General features: G+C 33.9%; 1 protein-coding gene across 1 annotated transcript in view; it reads left to right on the top strand.

The window, feature by feature from the left end:
• Positions 1 to 406: 406 nt before the first annotated feature.
• b3galt1b (beta-1,3-galactosyltransferase 1b) overlaps positions 407 to 21418 on the top strand; it is a 111846-nt gene continuing 90834 nt past the window's right edge. Inside the window, exon 1 of the mRNA XM_088930480.1 lies at positions 407 to 498. The gene's annotated coding sequence lies outside the window, so the exon portion shown is untranslated. The remainder of the gene's footprint in view (positions 499 to 21418) is intronic.

Here is a 21418-nt window from a genome sequence, read left to right as displayed (position 1 = left end):
GCTTTGGTTTTTAAAGAACAGAATTTACCTAGGCTTGCTGTTCAAGAGTAAAAGTTACAGTATCTCCGATACAATTCTGGAAAAACAAAATCCGAGCGTTTGCGTTTTTAGACGGTTAGGTAGACAAGCAATGGTTTCAGATAAAGCTGCCGTTCTTATATAACATTATTTGTGAACTACACAAACCTGGTGTTGATTTCTGATCAAAATATTGTCGTTCCATCAGCTAACTGGCTATATATACTCACACAACACGTTCATTTTTAGGGAGACAGTCTACCGTGCTATTCGTAGCTTTGCTTTCTTCCAGACGGATTGGTTGTGATTTCATTGGCTGGGCTTCCGATTGGGTGGTTCTCATGTCAAACCTTTGAGCCTAGCCTATGTACTGCTATCATGTTTCTTTGAGACCGATAGTCTCTTGTCCAGAGATGCTGTTCTGGGGACACTCGTAGCATCAGCACCACTAGTCTCTGTGGGATGGAGTCAGTAAATCCGGTATGTGCAAACTGTTTACTTTCTGTGCAATGACGGCCTCTTTTGTTTTTCTTCGTTACGTTTTAAAAACTGTACAGTTGAAATGTTAAACGTGAAAAACGTGAATAGGACTGTTCTATGTAACCTTCACGTTCATCAATTGTTACACAGACCGTTTTCCTCTCAGGCGGGCTGCTTATTCGGTCTTGTAAGAAGTCTTTTTCACTAACCACTTTATTTTCTATTTTATGAAAACCTTCCACCCTCCAAAATTCCCGTGTCCTCCAGTACAATAGGACGCGTACTCTAGAGGAAATGCTGTGCAGGAGTTTGCATCTGTGTTGTTCGGGACAGCGGTGGGATTTCTTATTTTTACGTTATATAGTATATTCTCAATCGATATAGTTTTTTTTTATTTATACAGGTTATAATAATAATGGAAAATACCAAAGAATTTCGACAACTTGTCAAATCTTCTTTGCTGAAAGAATTGACGTTGAGGGATATTTATCCTTCATCAGTGACTGGGCTAAGGGCGATTCAAGGGAGATAAAATACTGTATTTAAGAGTGCGTGCTTTTGCGTTTTTATGTACAAAAGCGCAATCTATATATTAAACGCTAACAGTAAAGTAAATGTACAGTATGTATCCATTAAAATCGATATTAGTATATGAAATCGTATGCTGTGTGTATCGTTCTAAGTATATTATTAGGTTGGAATCTACACTGTTCACTTTTTTCCCCGTAACAGCTGCCTACAAGAAATTGTTGTTAAAGTAGGTATAATTATTTTATCTGATTAAGTTGTCTATTCCAAATACGTTGTTACATTGTGTACAGTTATCGTAAAACGAGGTTATGCTCGTAACTTTTCGATTTGTTAGTTTTTAAAATAAAATCTAAACTATTAAGTGGATTCGTTACAGAAAGGCCATATCAGTAAACATACAGTATACTGTTATGATTGACCACTGCGCATTTTGAAACGCACGGTTTTTCATAGTCTTAACGACTTCGTTTTTGAACACTTGTCTGGGCAATGTAACTTTACTATCAGTGGATAAATGTTCTAAATGATATTCCGCTGTCCTGTAGCTGCCGTATTTTTAAGGCGGACGATATAAAATGGATTAATAATAGACCGTGTATCGTTATTGTACATCGTAATCGACCATGTTTATGAAAGACAGACATACAGTACAGTACGAGTGAGTGAAGGTTGAGCACTTCGTGAACAAAATGTAAGCTCTTGTGTTTACTAGGTAGTTCATCTATTCTGTTGAGCAATTCCTAGTCAAGCATGGTTTACCTCATACAGTAGGTCCAGAGACTAGTAAGCACACAGAGAATGTACAGTAGCATACAGCTACAATACCCACTCATACTCTACTGTATTTGTTATGCTAACAGCTATGTGAACTTTCCACACGGCAGTTACCGAATGGCTCTGTACACGTACGTGCGTGTACTGTACGTGTGTATGCTTTAAGAATTCTAAAGCTTCAAATAAGAATAATAGTATACAAAGATAAACTTCGAATACTGTATATACAATATAAAACTGGCAAACTAACACTAGAAAATACACGAAAGAATTGGAAATTGGAATAAAAGCGTTCGGTGCCCAGTAGGTTATGTCCTGGAAACACACTGTCTGCCCTGTGTTTCATGTGAAGTGATTTTCAAGTAATTTATATTTCTCTCTAAACTCGAAGTAGTCATATTAGTAAAAAGGATGGTGTGAGAATTTAGATCGTTAATAGGTTTTATAAAGTGTCAACAAATGTGTTGCTTTGATGTATGTGTCAAAAACACCAGAAAAAGAACACAAAGGAAAATACAAATTTTATAGTGACGGTTATTTGTTGCAAAACAAGTAAACACTCTAAAAAGATCCTTGCCAAAACTATCTTATGACGTACATTATGTCAGAAAAAAAACCGCAAATTATCATATTAAATTATATGCTTCTCCATGGGGTATCATTTTTCCCCTCATTTTCCATATGCAAAGACAGTTAATAATAGGAATTATAAAGCATGCCAGAGGTCTGATTTTTTGTGTGGTTTTTTGTTTATTTTATTGGGCTATGTATTATTTAAAAACATGGCTTTCTTGGGGATTAGGCTCATATTAAATCAAGTTAAAGTTAAACATGCAAATTTGCCCATAAAATCTTCTGAATCATTTCATTTATAACTGTTAATGTTCCTAAGGACAGTATTTGCATTTCCTTTACTCTGCTTGCACTCTAAGGGAGTATTATAATTAAGGTCAATGTAAACCACGAGACAGGCAGAGAGTACAAGCATTTCTGTCTGTATGGTGTTTCCAATGTTTTCAGTAGAATTCTGTGTGGCAGAGAATCTTCTTAACAAAGAATCAGGGGTGATGACTGTATTTCTGCCTCTTAATTATAAAAAATGAAGGGACCAGGTACCCTTAAACAGTCCATTTCAGTAAACCCCATTTCAGTAATCCCGAAAGATTAACAACGGTCCATTCAATGAAAATGTCTCTTTGTTATTGATCTTTGTTATTTGCCTTTTCACACAAAACATAAAGCATTTTTTGCTGTCAGACCCTGCAAAGAAGCAGAGTATTCTAAAATGCAACAATATTACAGCAAATATAGCCCAATATTGTTAGAACAGAGATTACAAAGAATTAATGAGTGCCGCTTTGCAATGTTCTTTTTTGCATTTTTATTTTATATATCACAGATGCTTGCATTTTTGCTACAGATTCTCATTCACACCAAAGCAAGCATGGCACTGCAGTAGGCAAAACAAACAAAATAAAACAAAAATAACTCAGAGAAACAAAAACAATACAGTATATATACTCTACTGTATGCACATGGTATAAAAACTGACACTTTTTAAGTAATTACCCCATACTGTAGTCTAAATTATCATTTTTGCCTTTTGCTATTGTGCTGCCAGTCAAAGTTTACAAGACCTGACCCCTGTGTGCTCCATTCCATAATTCTTGCGTGATATTACCTAAAATAGAATGCACTTTTTTCCCCACTGTGTTCCTCCTTTTACCTGTCGTACGTCTGTTGGAAGCTCCAATGACAGAGATATTATTTTTTGCAAAATGTTGGATATTACATGTGCAAACACATAGCTGTATTGCTAGTAAACTTTATGGATAGAATAATGTTCTACAGCTCTAAAGTGTTCTTTGGCATTCTACCAATAACCCATCATTATCAGCAATATTAATAACACTGTTTCATGTTTAATCTCCTGGGGAAATTCTGCATCACTGTAAAAGGAAGATTTAGTTATTTAACTTAAATGGGTTGATGGTGTTTTATACTGGGTCTTAAATAGGTTGTTTTCTGAATATTAGAATCCGTTTGTTGAAGAATGAAGACTGAAGAGAATATGATTCTAGTTAAACTGAGTTATAAAGACAGCCAACATACTGTATTTCTGTCGCAAGAGTTATATTGGAAATTTGTGTCAGAAATATTTTCACATTGTTGCCATTATTCTTCTACTGGTTATAATGACTAGAGTGCATGAGGTATTAAAATACTAAGTATTTAACATCTTTTGTTAATTAGGCAATAATAAAATAGATTGAACTAAATGTTTTCTTTAAAACCTGTGGGCAGATTCTGTAAAGCATATAGTCATGCACAGATGTTCCTGAAGATATTTTAATTTACTTCTTTTAAAAAAGGGATGTTGACATTGATTTAATAAACAGCAGATATAATAGAAATAAATTTAGACAATTTTTAAATGTTCCATTAATGGTGTTCAGCAAGCTGTTCATTTTTCTTTTGATGTGTCCTTATGTTTAAATTACTTTATGGAACTAAAGAATGTACTGAAATAGCAAATGCAACACACATTTTGGTGATATTAGTGTAGTGTAGAAATCCCAGTAGAATTACACATTGCACTTCCATTAAAATGATAATATAGTAAGAATAAAAGGCATACATGAAGCATGTAAATTTACCATACAGGTATATACAACACTGCTAATTTTATATAAAATCAATAAAAGTAAAAAATAATATACTTTTACACCACTACTGTCTTCTAACTTCATTTTTGCTCAGTGTGAAAAATTGTCACCCTTTCAGTACAAAATGCAGAACAAATACTGTAGAACCTATTAATTTTGCAGAAAATATTATCTGGAAGTCATTTTCTTTTGTAGCTCTAGCTGCATCTTACGGTTCATACTGTATGTAAAGCGAACTAAGCAGATCTTTTTATAAGCAAATATGAAAGATACCTTAGTATGTACAGTATGTTTGTCCTTGTTGAACACCCAAGGATATACTTATAAATAGTATATACGTACTGTATGTACTTATAAATACACATGCTTCATGCCTTTTATTCCAGTCACATTTTTCTGCTTTGTCACACTATTTGTTTAATGTAAAGTGGTTTCATTACTCCCTACCTTCCCAGCAACGTTGAGGGCACCCTGTATTTTGTGGCTTTAATCCAAACAAAGTATTGATTTACTTAAAGAATATCTGTTAAAACTTTGGAAGACATCTGGTTATATACTGTATGCAACATGGTTATCTAGCATAAAGATATACTGTACATAAAAACTGTATAGTATGAAAATTGTTCTGTAATGATGTGTATTCTGTGAATTTAAACTTTATCCTATGTATTTCCACCTTTAAATATTGATTTTGAACATTGTGTGTGTAATGAAACAATGGAATGTGTCATAGTAAACAGAAATAAAAGATATCTGCATGCTTGTCAAATCTTTGCAGAAGGTATAAAAATGAAAGACATTTCCTAGCTCCTTCATGTTTAACAAACAGAAGAATCTGCAGTCATCCAGTAAGCCAATATTTCAATGCAAAGAGATGATGAATAGGTTTAGGTTTAAAAATATGTTTCCATAAAATATTAAGAAATATTCCAGTAAAGAACATACATTTTTACTATTGCCTGTGCAAAACAAATCTGAGAGTATTTTAATATCCTCAGCAATTACTTTGTTAAATACTATATATTATTATATATTATATATGTAATATTTACTGTATTGTGTAAATTCTTAGATACATTGTTTCCTCTTTTGCTAGTATAACATGAATAAGAAGCCTATGATTTTGTTAAACCTTGGAATGTGAAATAAGCATGAGTTGTATGAGTTGTATTATATACCACTCTATATACTCATTTTAACCCCTCTTTAGACTTTAATATATTGTATCATACATTTTGTACTCCCTTGAGATATTCCTCAAGGTTTCTATAATCTTTCTGAAATTTTCTTTCTGTGATTTCGGCTGGGTCTGACCGTCAAGATACTGTAATTCTCTAGCCATTGGCATTGAGGTAATTAATTTGAAGTCCCTTTTTAAAGAGAGATGGATCTGTTAGCTTGCTTTCCCAATGTTTCCTAAAATATTTCCTCCTTTCCCAATATTTCCCTTCACATGAAATTAAATGCACTAATCCACCTTCATTCTCCTGGCCATAATATGGTGGTTGCACAGTATTGGCATTAGGTAATGTTCAGAGTCCAAGCTATTTGGCCGTGATGTCCCTTCTGGAAATGTACTGTATATGATTCAATTACAAATCATGTTGTATATTAAAAATCTTAAAATACAACTTCAAAGCATCAGATTACCATATTAATAGCATAAATAAAAACATATGAGATGATTTTTTTCATGCCTGCATTATAGTATTATTATTATTTTGATTCTGGTAATCACACCAATAATATATTTTAATACTTTCTAAAGTATAATTTTAATGCTGTATAAACAGAATGACAGGCATTATTAACATTACTATGTTCGTGCATTTTGATTTCAGTTTGATGTTATTATTAATGCACCTCAAAGTATGCCATGAATCAGACGTTAGTACAATGTAAACTAGATGGCATCACAGTCATATTGCAGTATTCTTATATTTACGTTACATGTATTAAAATCAAAGTCAAATACTGTACAAACAAACTTGTCACACATACTTTTATATAGCTTGTAGGTATTATAGAAGTCACTTCTTTATAATTGTAGGAGTACAGATCAAGCTACCTAGTCAAGTTTCTGAAGCCAATACCCTGTTTTTTAAAGAAATGGCAGGAAGAGATCCTTGGATCAACTACTAATTATCAAACAGGCTAAATGGGCCAATTAGTCTCCTCTCATTTGTAAGCATTCTTATTTAGATCTGTGCATATCATTTGCAATATTTAGGTAATTTCAAAATTTCATTTTATGGTATCTTGGGGGAATAGTGTTTTTTTACTTCTTTTTTTGTAAAACAAGCATTTGTGCACAGTTCTTTTTCATAGCAATCATTTTCTCAGTATTAGAATTATCTCGTAGGATCATGTTGAGGGCCATTACAATTTTAACATTGAAGCTTCAAGAAAGCTGCTTCATATTTATGGTGTTAACCCCACTGAGTTCATTTGGGAAGAGCAGAACCCATCTCATTTGGATATGTGGAAGAGATGAAACTGGAAGGCCGATCCAGGCTTTTCTGCAAGTTTTCTCAAGCTTATCAGTTACAAAGAAGCAAGACATTGAGTTTGCAGTTGGGAATTTTTTATTCCTACTGCTTTTGCATCAGTAGCAGAATTAGCTAAACTGAAGCCAAGGCTAGCATACCCTGGGGACAAAGAGAAGAATTGTACAGAAGAATGACCAGAAACGAGATCTTATATATTTTTGGACGTTTATTTATTATTCATTATTATTGGGCTACTAAGCCAGTTTGTTAATTATTTTAGAAATGTAATAATTTTTTAAAATATGCAGTTATTTTTACATTTCCAAAAGTTCCTCCTAACAAGATTGATAGAGGATGAAAACACCCATGTTACAATAATACTGTATGTCAAAAACCAATACAACCAGGCAACTTCATACTATCCAAGTATGCTGTGACGTATAAGTCATTAAATCTCTGACAAAGACAGTGGCCTTGCATGAACCAAGATGGTGGCCTGTCCTGCATACTGAATTAAGAAAAACTTAAACTACAGCATTGATTGTATTAAAGCATTAATCAACAGCCAAGGATAGTCAATTATTGCACCAGAAAAGTTACAACAATAACATGATTTTTATGGTTATAAACCAATTTGTTAGGTTAAATTTCCTTGCTCAGAAACTGGCTAATTAATCCAAATTTTCTAGGATAAATACAGTAACATCTGGATAGGCAAATTTGAAAATGGAGCTGTTGCATAAGCCAAAATGGATGCATGTCCTTTCTTTCATTTGATGTGGGGATGCAGTAACATAAGCGCCTGTTGTTTAAAAATCATTTGTCCAAATAATTGCATATTTGGGAACTATCATCCTAGTTAGCATACCCTGATTGCTGTTCTCAACGATTTTGATCTCAAGATTCACACTGCCCTAGAAACTGCTGTTCTTATTAGATTGAAACTTGGCAGATTATACAAACAACCAAAGGTGTTTCTTATATACACCTCAAGTTGCTGTGATAATTGTCTCAACCACACTGGATCATACACTGATCCATGAAACTCTTATGCAAACCATTTCTGTTAAAAGACTTAATCAGTTAACACAAAATTTGATAGGTATTGTTCTAGTGGCAATGCAATTATAACTTTTAATTATTTGTTTTCTTATTGATATACATTCTGTACAGCAAAATATGTCAATTATGAAGTTTGACAGGTGCCCATACAGTTAAAATATGGTTAAATAAATAAACCTGCATAAACCATAATATCTGCCTTACTGCTGTTTTATTCACAACAGTCAAACTACTATAGTCTTGGGGACTTCTTCACAAACTGACCTGAAGGTCTCTGCGCGTTACCGGTTACAGAGATATTGTTTACATCAATGCAGGGTCATCAAGGGGTTTTCAGAATGTGACCAGAAACCCTATTTTTTCTTCAATAAAAGCTGTTTGGTCTGTTAATTCCAAACTGTAGGTATATTTCAGCAACAGTGCAGTAATATTATGACATGATAGGGTTTCTGTATTAACCAAGATACTTGACTGTCTGCCATTTTGTTCCCTTGTCGATATGCATCCCACATACCACAAACTGCTTTTGTTCAATGAGTGCTTGGACAATTAACTCAAAATTGAACAGACATAATTCAACAATACAACTGTGTTGTGCTGAAATTGCACAACAAAGCAAAAAAATCAAGCAGTCTAATAAAGAAACAACTTGAGTAAGATAAGGAAACTTGTTTGTTGGTGTGCATCCTCTGTATAATTAAATCCTTGCTTTATTACTTAATACCTGGGTTACCATGTTTCACATTCTTCCACATACAGTACTTAAAAAGAGGACAGCAAAAAGTGGTATTATCATTTAGTACTCTTTAGTATCTCTATTCCTCTATATTTTAATATTCATATTTTCTCTGCAGGTCCACACTTGTAGTGTTCAAAACAGGAAAATAAGAATAAACACATTGTATATAAACATAAATAAAGCAATACATTGGCTATAATAATGGAATTCATAATAATAAGTACAATGTTATTTTGAAATAGCTGCTGATTCGTACAAATATTATGGTTACAGTCAGCATTAAGCTTACTATTAGGCCTGCATTAAAAATATCTTCTAATCCACCACTAAAACTAACCATTACCCTACTACGGTCTCAACAACATTGGCCAACATACAGTACAAGAACACAGATGCATGTTTATGTACATTTTGTATAAAAAATAAAATAGAATAAAAATTGAAATGACAAATTATATTTATATTATATGTGGTTTTAGTTCCTGCACATCACTCAACCGTAGGCTTCTACAATACAACTGACTTCAAACAGAATTTTGCATAAGTACTGTATAAAGACTTTTATTTAAACAGCAGTTTTCTTGCTGCTTGTCACTACGTCTTTCTTCTAATGCGTCACTACCAGACACTGGAGTATTCAAATTCATTTCAACTCACTCCATAGTGCCCAGATTTACCTTATTTTTTAGCTTATCTCATCCTTGATTCACATCTCTAAAACTCTTTCCCTGTTCTTTCTAATACTCTAAGGCAGATAATCCTGTTTGGCCAGGGACACCTCTGTATAACAAATTGTTGTGTCCCTCACCCAGTAACAGCCAGTTTGCCATTACTTTTCTCTCTCAGAGACTGTACATCTCTCTGCAGTCCTTAAGGCACTTGACTACTCAAGGGTCAAGCTGTGCTGTCTGGACTCCTCTCTCACAGCTGAGGAGAAGGTATTCTTCTACTTTGCTAGGCCATGCCCTGCTCCTCTGGGTGCTAAAACCTAGTCCAGCATACCAATCCTGGCATCTAATATCTATAATTTAATTTTCCATTTATACTATCTATTATATTTCTGTTATATTTTATAATTATATCTATTCTGTTTTAATCCATTGTAAACAAATGATAAGCAATCCATCTACACCCTGACTGTGTTGTTTCTCAGTTTGTGACTTTTTTCTCTTTAATTGGCAAACAATTGGTTACACTTTTCATAACAAGCAAATATTGCTCCACCTTATAGAAAATTGTGTTACTGTGAACTGCGTTTATAACTCAAACCTGTGCCTTTTATTTTTGTACACTACTAAAAGTGTCAATGTAAGGAACATAGAGTAGCCATGTCTTTTGAGACTATATTGAAAATATTAAGGCACACTTTTTTTTAATGTGGAGATGTAAATACCTAAGGTAAATACCTAAGTGTATTGCAATCTGGCTATTGCAACATAAATTTTGCATGAGTTAAATATATTTGAAATATATTTGTACAGTATCACTTACCTTGTAGACTAATCTAATCAGACCTCCAGAAGCTAAGCATGTTGGGTCTCTTTAGTAATGGAAGACCTCTAAGGTTGCTGTTTTGAGTGGTGTTTGTGGAGCAATAGCTGTCCCCCTTCCCTCTGGATCAGAAATGGACCGTGCTGAAGGAGGAGACGTCCTTCAGATGACATGTTAAAGTGAGGTCCTAACTACGTGGTCATTAAAGATCCCATGGCACTGCTTGTAAGACTAGTGGTGTTAACCCTGGTGTCCTGGATAAATTCCATTCTGGATTTACACAATCTGACCTACTTAAAATCCCCCTTAATTCAATCAGCAAAGCAATTTCTCACTTCAGTACCTATTCTACTGTGTAGTGGATTGACTGGGGCACAGTGCCTGCCATGCATCACTCAGGTGGGTGCTGCACTTCTGTCATGGATAAAGTGGGTCTCTTCCTATATGTACAGTAATGTGCTGTTTGGATCCTCTGGCATGAAAAGTGTTAAATGCATATGAATTATTATTATACAAATGAAACTGTGACACTTTAGATTTTTTATCACAATTTTCAGTTTGGATTTCAAACACATTATGACACATTGAATTGCATTTCATTTTTGAACTTTTTGCTGTTTTCCTACAATGTATGTCTCTAATATTTGCTGTTACAAAGACTGGGAACATTTAACTATCACATCAGAATAACATTTTTTTACTACATTAGGTTTCAGTCAAATGTTTCAGTTCCCAGACAAATGAAAGTCTTTAAGAGTTTATTTCATGCTAAAAACAAGGTTAATTGTCTCAACAAATCTTTACAGTCCTGCTTTGAAGTGTTTGCTATAAGTCTGTTTGACAAATTAATTTTCATAGTTTATTGTATTCTTTGGTGTACATGTGTAGTTTAATATCTTGATGTTGATCACTGTTTTTGCCTCTATGTAAAATATATAAAGACTCGCATCCATTCATTAATCTTCTGAAATGATATGTGCGTGTCATCTTTTATAGACATCGGGTCCATTTTGAGAAACACTGTACCAGGCAGGGTAAAACTCTGGAGCTCTCAAGACTCCTATTGCATCAAAACATCATTTCATACTATCTGTCTTGCTAGGTAATCAAGCATGATTTACCTCATCATTATGTTCATGTACAAGTGCCCTCCCCTTCCATTGGGAAGAGATTAGCATGAACTCCTAATGGTGTTTAATGGTGTCTATCATTGTTATCTGATTTCTACCAACTTATTACACACCCAAGCTAATGAGCACACAGACACAAGGTTTAGGCCAAGGTATGTGTATGTTTGGTCTTTCCACTCATGTGCATACTGTAGTCAGACAGTTTGTGAATCAGAGCATTCTTGACTTTTCAAAATATGTCAATTTTTTATTGACATATATTGGATTCTGTTTTGTACTGCAGAAATAGAAATTTACTTGAAGTCAATTTGGAAGCCACTGATAACAACTTGAGTGTGTTGCGGTGTCTGTGCATATATTTTCTGTTCACATCAGACTCAGCTAAGGAATGAAGAAAATGTGGCTATTTTAAGTATTTTGTAAAATTGTAGGGACAGCTTGAAAAGTATCAGGACATAAAATATACCATTGTTTTTTTCTACACTGTTCGAAGTGAAGATACTGTATTTGGGAACACTGTTTGAGGTTCTAGTTTCTTTTTAAATAGCATTGAATGATGTGTTTTAATTTAAACACAAAAAGAATTATTGCAAAAAAATATTTAAAAAATTAAAATGTTTATTTAAATTAATGTATTTATAAATGCCAACATACAGTACATACAAATGAAAGAAAGGTATTCTGACGTTCCTGATGTGAGTATAGTGAATTAAAATTAATCAGTACTGACTAAGGTACATTTGTATTAACTAACATGATTATTCTCTAAAACTAGATTATCCAATAAAAATCTGAAGCAACAATTTGATCATATCAAATTAGGTCATTTTTAGGTAGGTAGGAATGTAATATTTCATAAAAGTTTAATAGCATTTTATTTAGATACTGGGAGAGGGTACTTTAAGAATATTTAGAACCACTGCATATTACTGTATCTCTTGGGCACATAATGTAGTGGCTCAGGTTAATGAACATGAGACAACCTATTTACTCATGCGGTTATTTGGATATTGTCCTTGTAAAACAGCAGTACAGCCAAATTAGACTATTTAAAAAATAGCAGGAAGGACATGTGGGTAATACAATATGTTACTTTCATGCAACACTTTGTGAGTAGGATACTGAAATTCTTCCACTTCACTTAGTTTGTATAAAAAGTAATATCCCTTGAATGGTCATTGTAATTGGGTTATGCGTACATACAGCTAGAATATTTTCTCACTTGTCCGTATGGCTTCAGTGTTATCCAATGTTCACAGCAGTTTTGGGGTTAAGTGAGTCAGTGAGTCGGTGGGGGTGTAATTGCATGGTGACGAGTTCTTTAGATTTTACTGTTTTTTTCTCAGTTTTTCCCTCAGGGCTCTTTTTTGTCGAGTCATTTAACATTGCTGTTCTAAATGACTTTTTAATACAGAAATCACTTTACTACACACAGGATATAAGTTCATTTGTGTTTTGTTTTTTTTTCTAAAGTCGATAATTTGAGACTTAAGTTTTTGAATTCTCTGCTACACCAGTATTACTGAGATTTACCTTAGAGGCTGTTTTGGCATTATTTGTTGCTTCCTTCTGTTTAGCACCTGTAGCACCATTTCAATTACAAACAGAACCATTATTCACAGTGCACTGCTCCCAGATTTTCTTACTGTTTCTCTATCATCAGCTATTAACCTTTCGTGTGGTAAAATAGGAATTAGTGGTTATGGACCACTGTAAAAACTATTAATTGCTTTTAATCTTTTTGGAAGATTGGATACCAGATGTACATGGTAAACATGTGATAGAAGTCAAACATAGTTCATTGCTTCCCTCAGCCCCTGCATTGTGTGGTAATATCTTTCACCATTGATGCATTAGAGTTATAACCCCAGATGCCTCAAGAGAATAGTGTTAGAATCTAACAGTCTCCAGATTCACTTGGCAGTGTTTTCTTTAAAGACTATGCTACATTCAAACTGTTCTTAATTAAACAGGGTAAACTTACCCTGTCTATTTAGCATAAAGCTGTAGTTCAGGAAAACACACTTGTACTTGAGAGTACATGCAATACCAGACAAGAATTTCACAAACCTACATTGTATGGCTGCATCTCTTCCTTTGGGCATGAAAATTTGGACATTTTCACAGTAAGGATTATGGGAGACTTAAAACAGTTATATAAATGTTTAGGATTGAATGTATACATATAACATTTTTTCAAAATTATATTACTGCATGAAACTAATGGACAGACAAATTATCTCAATCATTGAACTTTCACTTTAAGAGAGACTTTAAAACAGCATCCAAAGTATTTGTTATTTTTATTTTTGAATTTTTTTTTGTTTTTTTTGTTTAAAGGGATAATGGACACTCCTAGCCAACAGCAATAAGAATCACTTTTTTGACCTAGCTTTTTTTAACCTATTAACTGATTGTGCTCCACTGTCCTGCAAACCGCACTATACAGTACCTGCCGAATTAATGTAGTAAAATGCTGTTTGTATGTTCTCTATGAAGACATAGTTTAGAATCTATAGTACTTATAATGAGGAATGGGGTCTTATCCTAAGGAGTGATTTTAAAGGTTATAAAATCACCTAGTGTGTTTTGTGAACAAAAACTCAAATTTTCTGTTGTATATGCATACTTCACAATGTTGCTGATCGCATTGATTGATCATTTCCATATTTATTAAACATTTTATTTTTTAAAGTTAGCATGGACCATACCGAGATAATCTGATGGGTGTTTTAGTTGTTAGAGGCAGGTTAGTTGATGTTATTTAGTGATGTTAAGTTAAAGAATTATAATTCTAAAAGTTGTAAGTGTTTGTAGTTGAAAAGTGCTTGTACTGTAGTTCCCGAACACTCACTAATGCCAAAATGTGTGTGACTGATCGGACGTTGTCAATAAAACCACTTCCATTGTCAATAGAACCATTTGGTGGTGAATACAATGATCATGAAAATTAGCACAGCAGTGGTCCAACATTTGTGAATACAAAAACATCTATTTCCCATACAGACAAGAAGTAAGGTTGATTTTATATCAGCAAAAATGTCACAGGTGTTCAGGTTAGGTGCTTTTGTAATAACATGCTCTAATACAATGTTTTCAATACCTTTAACCATAAATGAGAAAAAGAAAAACATGGTGATAAAATTAATAGAAACAAGATTTGAGTTACCTGATTCCAAAAAGTGAAACTTTTTAAAATGCACCATGCACCTATTAATAATAATAAGTCTGAACATTTTCACTCTTAAGCCTTTCTACATTTTTTTAAAGACCACTTTTGTCTCCTTTTGGAATATTTCTATAACAATTGTCTAAATTGTCTGTAAAAAAACAGGTCTCTTCAAAAAAGCAACGGGTTTGCCAAGCGAGATTATTATCATGATCTTGGTATGCAAACCTGGAAGAAAAATATAACTAAAAAATAATACTTTGGTGATTTGATATTATGGGCTTGTGAGATAATGTTTCCAAAGTTATGAGGATTGTGACACACTAATATAATCTTTTTAACTACAATATCCTTTATGGTAATACACCTGAACAATTATATTGGAAAATGCACTTTTAGAGCACTAGCTGCTATGCTACAGTACATGGAAAAATACATTAATTCCTTCAGCAGAATATAACAAAGCCTTAAGATTTAAGGGTGTTTTCATTCATATTTATTAAATACTTTATTGGGTTTTTTAATGTAACACCTACAAATAATTCAAGTATACAGTACTGGTTGGTTTGTTTGTATGAAACACAGATAATTCAAGTACTTATCACAGTACCTGTGAGGTAAACTCTGCAGCACTGTAATGTTTGGATAATTTACTTTAGGGGATTGAAAGGGAGAAATAATATGAGAAGAAAAGATTGCCTTCATTTTCCAGATGGTAAACAAATCCAGTGGAAAAAATAAAAAAAACAAGAATTCACCAGCTGTATATACAGTAAGAAAGTAAGAAACAAACAAGAAGAGGCCATTTAAGTCATCTACTTCATTTGTTTGCTAGCCAAATTGATCGGCGGATTTCATCCAGCATTTCTTGAAATAAGCCAGGGTATTAGCTTCAATAATATGGCTAAACAGAATGTTCCAGATTCTCAAAAACCCTTTGTGTAAAAAAGTGTTTCATTTTCTCAGTGTTTAATGCACTTCCATGTATTCTACACTAGTGTCTTCTACTTCATAATTTGCTGTAGATTCTGAAGATTGAGTCCATTGGGATGCCTATGTCAATGCTTTTAAGGATTTTGAATCAAGTTCCCTCAAAGTACTTTCTGAGACCAAAAAGTTTTAGTTTTTATCCTGTGAATGTGTGCAATGCAATGTACAGTATCTTGTTACTCTCCTCTGAATGGATTCCAGAGCTGCAATACCTTTTTGGAACATGGCAACCAAAATTGTACACAAAATATTAATTGAGGTCTTACTAGTCCCTTCTTCATTTTCAACATGTCCCATGTTACATCTTTGTCTAAATTTTAACATTATATTGTAATTTTGTTTGGCTTTTTTGTTGCCTTCACACATATTCTAGGACACTGAAACTGAAAGAGGTGTACTGTTAGATAGGTAATGATTGATTTCTGCACAACAGAAATACTGTCTACTGAACAGTCTGCTCTGAATAACCGATGACACATTCTGAGAACCATATTCCTTAATCATCCCACAGATGTCCAAAGTCTGTCTGATTAGTACTAAAAGAAAATACATATTCCTTAAAATAAAAAAATAGTCCTTGGACCCTAAATCCATCTTTGGTCTTTTCAGTATTCAGTATGCATTAGCTTTTAATTCTCAAAGAGTAGGGTCAAATTATGAGAGCTTTAGGCTGTACCAAGGTGGAACTCACACTTGGTGTCTGGGTTCAACACCAGAGAATAAGATGAAGAGGATCAGAGACAGTTATGACTTACCCTACTTCTGATACACTAAGCTGGTCTTCCTGGACTGATCACTTACAGTACCTCTTGGCCTATTTTATACCTTTTTTGTACATAATATTTACAAGTCTATATATTGTGCCAGTCCAAGGATTTAGTATATGTGTCTTAGGACCTTTCCTCTACTAGTACTTTAGTAATAAAACATTTATTATTTATTAAAGTATCTGCTGAAATATTATTTTTTATTCCTCATGTAACCTTTCCAATGTATAAATATCATACTGTATATGTTAATGTCATAAAATATAATAGCTTGCAATTCATTATAATCCTATTCTTTAACTGGATCATGTTAATTGCCATCTTGATTTTTTTAATTGTTAGTGATTATTGTTCTTTTAGCTAAGTGTTTTATGTTATCAGTGTCCTTCAATCACATGTGGCAACCCACTGAAGCTCAGCAGCTGTGAGCCTGGTCAGTACCTGGATGGGAGACCTTCTGGGGAAAAACTAAGGTTACTCCTGGAAGAGGTGTTAGTGGGGCCAGCAGGCGGTGCTCTCCCTGCGGTCTGTGTCGGTCCTAATGCCCAGTATAGTGACGGGGACACAATACTGTAAAAAGGCACTGTCCTTCGGATGAGATGTAAAACCAAGGTCCTGACTCTCTGTGGTCATTAAAAATCCCTGGGCGTTTTCTCGAAAAAGAGTTGGGGTGTAACCCCAGCATCCTGGCCAAATGTCCCCTCTAGCCTTTACCAGTCATAGCCTCCTAATAATCCCCATCTATGAATTGGCTTCATCACTCTGTTCTCTGATGTGTGGTGAGCGTTCTGGCGCAATATGGCTGCCGTCGCATCATCCAGGTGGGGGCTACACATTGGTGGAGGGGAGTTCCCATTACCTGTAAAGCGCTTTGAGTGGAGTGTCCAGAAAAGCGCTATATAAGTTTAAGCAATTATTATTATGTATTTAAATAACTTAGACACAGATAGATATGAATACTCCTACTGATAAACTTACTGGTATATATTATACCTCTTGGATCTAAAATATAACAACTATGATGCTGTTAGAAAAATACACTAGAGGGCTCTCTTTTGGTTTTAAAAGATAATAATGTTATGTATACTTACATTTTTTTATTTCTAGTTTTCCATTAGTATTGGAAAAACTACCAAGTGTTCATATTAGAAGTAAATAAACACACATGTGGGCAATGTAATGGAATTTTGGCAGCAAATACTGATTGATGTAAATTCTGTAAAAATATGATTCACACGTTGCAAAGTGGTGTTGTACTGTATGTTTTGGTGCAGGTCCAGTCATAGAAGAAACATTGCCATCAAGAGTTTTATTCATGTATTAGTGATAATGAATTTTGTTTTTAAACTGAAATGAAACAATGCTTCTGCAAAGTGTAACACATCTTCGTATTAGCAATCGACAACTCCTTACTCTTCTCTAAATATACAGTATGCACATCCATATCTTTATCCATGTTGCTCCTTGTTGCTAATTCTAAATGTTAAATTGTGAATGTGCATTCTGTTTTATTTTTGTTTTCTTATAAGGATACATGACTTCCAATGGCTGATTTAACAACAAAATGAATCTCATAGTTCTGCATTCAAACAATGTTTATTTCTTTTCTTCAAAGAGAGCTGGTATAAGTGGCACGGTTATATTTAATATAAGAAGAAATGTAGTTATTAACTCAAGGTTGTAATGCTATAATGGAAAGCAATGCTTATAAAGAGGTTTCTAGTTGTAAATCCAAACAGCAAGTGCCTTATGTTATGTACTTATTACTTCTTTATGAATAAGCTATGCATTTTCACTACTGATGAGAAGTGCTAAACAGAAACCAGTACCACGGTATGTGATCAAGTGTGATCAGGTTCAGTACATGCTGGACTACATTAGTCAAAGCCTCTCATTCCAGCTGCTCAACCATCTTACACCATTAGTGATCACAGCTTGTTCTGTAGTCTGTTGAGTCTTCAAGATGTGCCTTTCAGCAGGCGACAATGCTACAGTACCTCTGAACCAAGTCATCACTTGTTGAACCATGTACCACTTGTTTGGTCAAGCTTTTTGTTTTCCATTGCAGCAATCACAAATGCAAAATATAGTTAAAATGAACATGTGAAAATGTTTCCAAAATAATCACAGGTGAAAAAGCTAAAGAATTTGATGTTTACAAAGAAAGTGGAATACATACCACTGCCAGATATATAAATATATTATATTTATATATATATCCATAAATTAATAGCGTTAATATTGTAAGTGATGTGAAGAAACTATTTTTATTTTCAGCTACCAAATTTTCTTTAGTTACACGATTCCATATCCGTGGTTTTTAAAAAGTACCACAACTTTTTTTCACAACAATAATGACAGCAAGTATTCATAGAACAGGTTAAAACATTATACCTTTTTATAAACTTTTGTTTAGAACACGCCAGCACAACTTTTCCAAAATAACTGCGGTAAGTGACCAAGTTAAAAGTTTTGATGCAAAAAATGTTTCTGAAGAAGGTGGAATACTGTTGTCTTTCATTTTTTTGTTTTAAGCTACCGCTACCAGCTGTGGTACATACAGTATGTACTGTATGATGTATTTATTTTTGTAAGTTAATATAATTTATTATGTTAAGAGATATTACTTCTGTTATTTTTATTTTGAGCTACCAGAATTTCCCTTTAGTTACATAATTCCATATTTATATTCCCTATGCAGTGGATTTGAAGACTTACAGTAGGGAAACATTAAATGAATCAGTCGTTTCATTAACATCTAACACAAGTACTACCTATCGATTATCTTTGGCCAGTGAATGACACAGCCAAAGTACACCATACTGTGCTGCAGAGCCTCTCACGCAGCAGTGTTAACCCAGGTTCTGAGTGGCTGCATCTGTATCTTTTGCCCATGTAAAAAAGTAGTGCTATGTGTGGTGTCCTGGTTTTGAACACCCACTCTTCAGTGATGATATCCTTAATGTTTACTTATGTATTAATTAAGCACAGTACTTTCTAGGCCGCAGGCTATATCTGATCAGTAATAATACAGAGACAGTTACTAAAACTAATGGAGACAGAGGCTATAGTTTATTGAGAATTGAAATGATCATAATAAAAAGCCATTGAAAGACTCATTAACTTTCGAGGCTTCTGATGTTCGAAAAGGGTCAAAGGAGTGTTGTAAAAATTACATGGCAAAACGTGAAAAAGTCAATCCAATGGAAGGCGAAAAAGTAACTAAAGCAATAAAGTGGGACTGATAATCAGGTTTGCGGTTTTTTACACTTCATACCTTGGAATATAATGTTATAACTGAGAGAGTGGCAAGACAAAAACAGATGACTGTTCATTAAGATAAGTTAAAAAACTTTAAGGACAGTGCCTATTTAAGCCATAGAACTGCTGTTTTTTGGTAGAAATTTTCAGCCAGATAGAGGTCAGGCATACAGTGACTGCAACAGATTTTTCAGCTCTTCTCTTTGCTATTCAGTGTTTTGGAAGCTGTTTTGTTCTCTGTGTCTTTGCTATTTTTTCTCAAGAGGTGATCATTCACACTGCATAGGACTGCTGTGTCAAACACACTGTGACTTGCTTCAAACTTATGTATTGTGCAAAGTGAAAAATGAGCTTTAGACTGCAAAATACACCGCAGGTGATCGTTTTAAAAATGACTTATTCAGCCGAAAGCATATAAAACAGGCATTTGTTGAATCACTAGGCTTCTTTCTCTTGCTTTTTTTTTGTTTTATCAAGGAAGAAAAACTTTTTTTTTTTCACAGAATGTGGGGATTTCTGATTCTTGAGCTTAGCAAGAATAACAGAAAAGTGACAAATTAAAAAAGGTACTTGGTTCCTCAACTGCCAAAACTTATACATGATGTAGCACCTTGGAACATGACATTCCCATGGTATTATTCGTTTTTAAATAATTTAATGTATGCTTGTATATATCATATCTGCAGAAAGAGGAGATGTATTGTTGCATTGAGTGAACCTGGTCTTGATTTTTTAGCTAGGTTCTATAATTTTTTATTGGCTCGGGAGTCTCTTCATGTCAGGAATCCAATCAGTGCTTTCAGGGCACAGGATGGTCCTTAAGAAATGGGAAACATCTTTGCTGCCAAATTCACTATTCATTTCTGACACCTTCCTGGTACAATTTATTGAGGGTGAAAGCTGGTGCAGGCTTAAAATAAAACCAATAACTCTTGAAGTCCTGAGTATAGCCCATATTCCTCCTTTGTAGTTTCTTTTTGAAGAGAGCTGCGTTTTTGTTTCATTCTAAAGCTGGTCATTTCAGTCTCTGTAGGCATCTACTTATTGTCTGCTTGAATGGAAGTCTCATGAGGAAACATTAGCAATCAAACGCAACTCATAAACATACACCTAACAGCAGGTGGTTATACTTAATGCATATTGATGAGTCATGAAACTGCTTTGTATAATACAGTATATGACGGAATTCTGAAGCTAGATTGTGCAGTTTATGATTGTGGTTCAGTATTACCAAGTGTTACACAATGCATAGAAATCTCTCATAACAGAATGTTAAACACAGATTGGTATTCTGATACATGACTGGATTTAGGAACAAAGAAAATATAGTGCTGGACATACTTTTATTCATACTGTATTATTGTTTCTCTGCTGGTACAAATCGCCTATCTGCCATCTTAATGTACTGTATCAATACAAAATTAACTTGATAACTTACAAGAGATCAGTCTTAATGCTAAAAACTCATTTGTTTATATGAAGTCCTACGATTATTGCATATTTGTTTAATGTGATTTATGAGTTTTGGGATCTCTAGTGGGTTGAATTCCCTTGTGACTTGGCAAACAGATTTTACAGCTTGCCTTGGATGCTGTTTTTATTTGTAACCACTGGCCTCCATATAATATCATATAAAATACAATATATTGTTTCAAGAGTGCCATATATCAGACTGAACACAGCAGTATGATACTGCAAAGAGTGTTTTCTTTGCAGCAGTGTCTGACTAATGACAAGGCAGGTACTATCAGTATTGAATGTCATTGAGGAAAATGACAGACAAAAATGACAGTTATAGCTGACATGATGTAGTATATATAATTTTTTATTAAAAAATGGCACCTAAAAACA

This window comes from Atractosteus spatula, chromosome 13, assembly GCF_055471065.1.
Source record: "Atractosteus spatula isolate fAtrSpa1 chromosome 13, fAtrSpa1.hap1, whole genome shotgun sequence".
Classification (NCBI taxonomy): domain Eukaryota; kingdom Metazoa; phylum Chordata; class Actinopteri; order Semionotiformes; family Lepisosteidae; genus Atractosteus; species Atractosteus spatula.
Note: the sequence above shows the minus strand (reverse complement) of the source record. Positions and strands in the feature narration are given on the sequence as shown.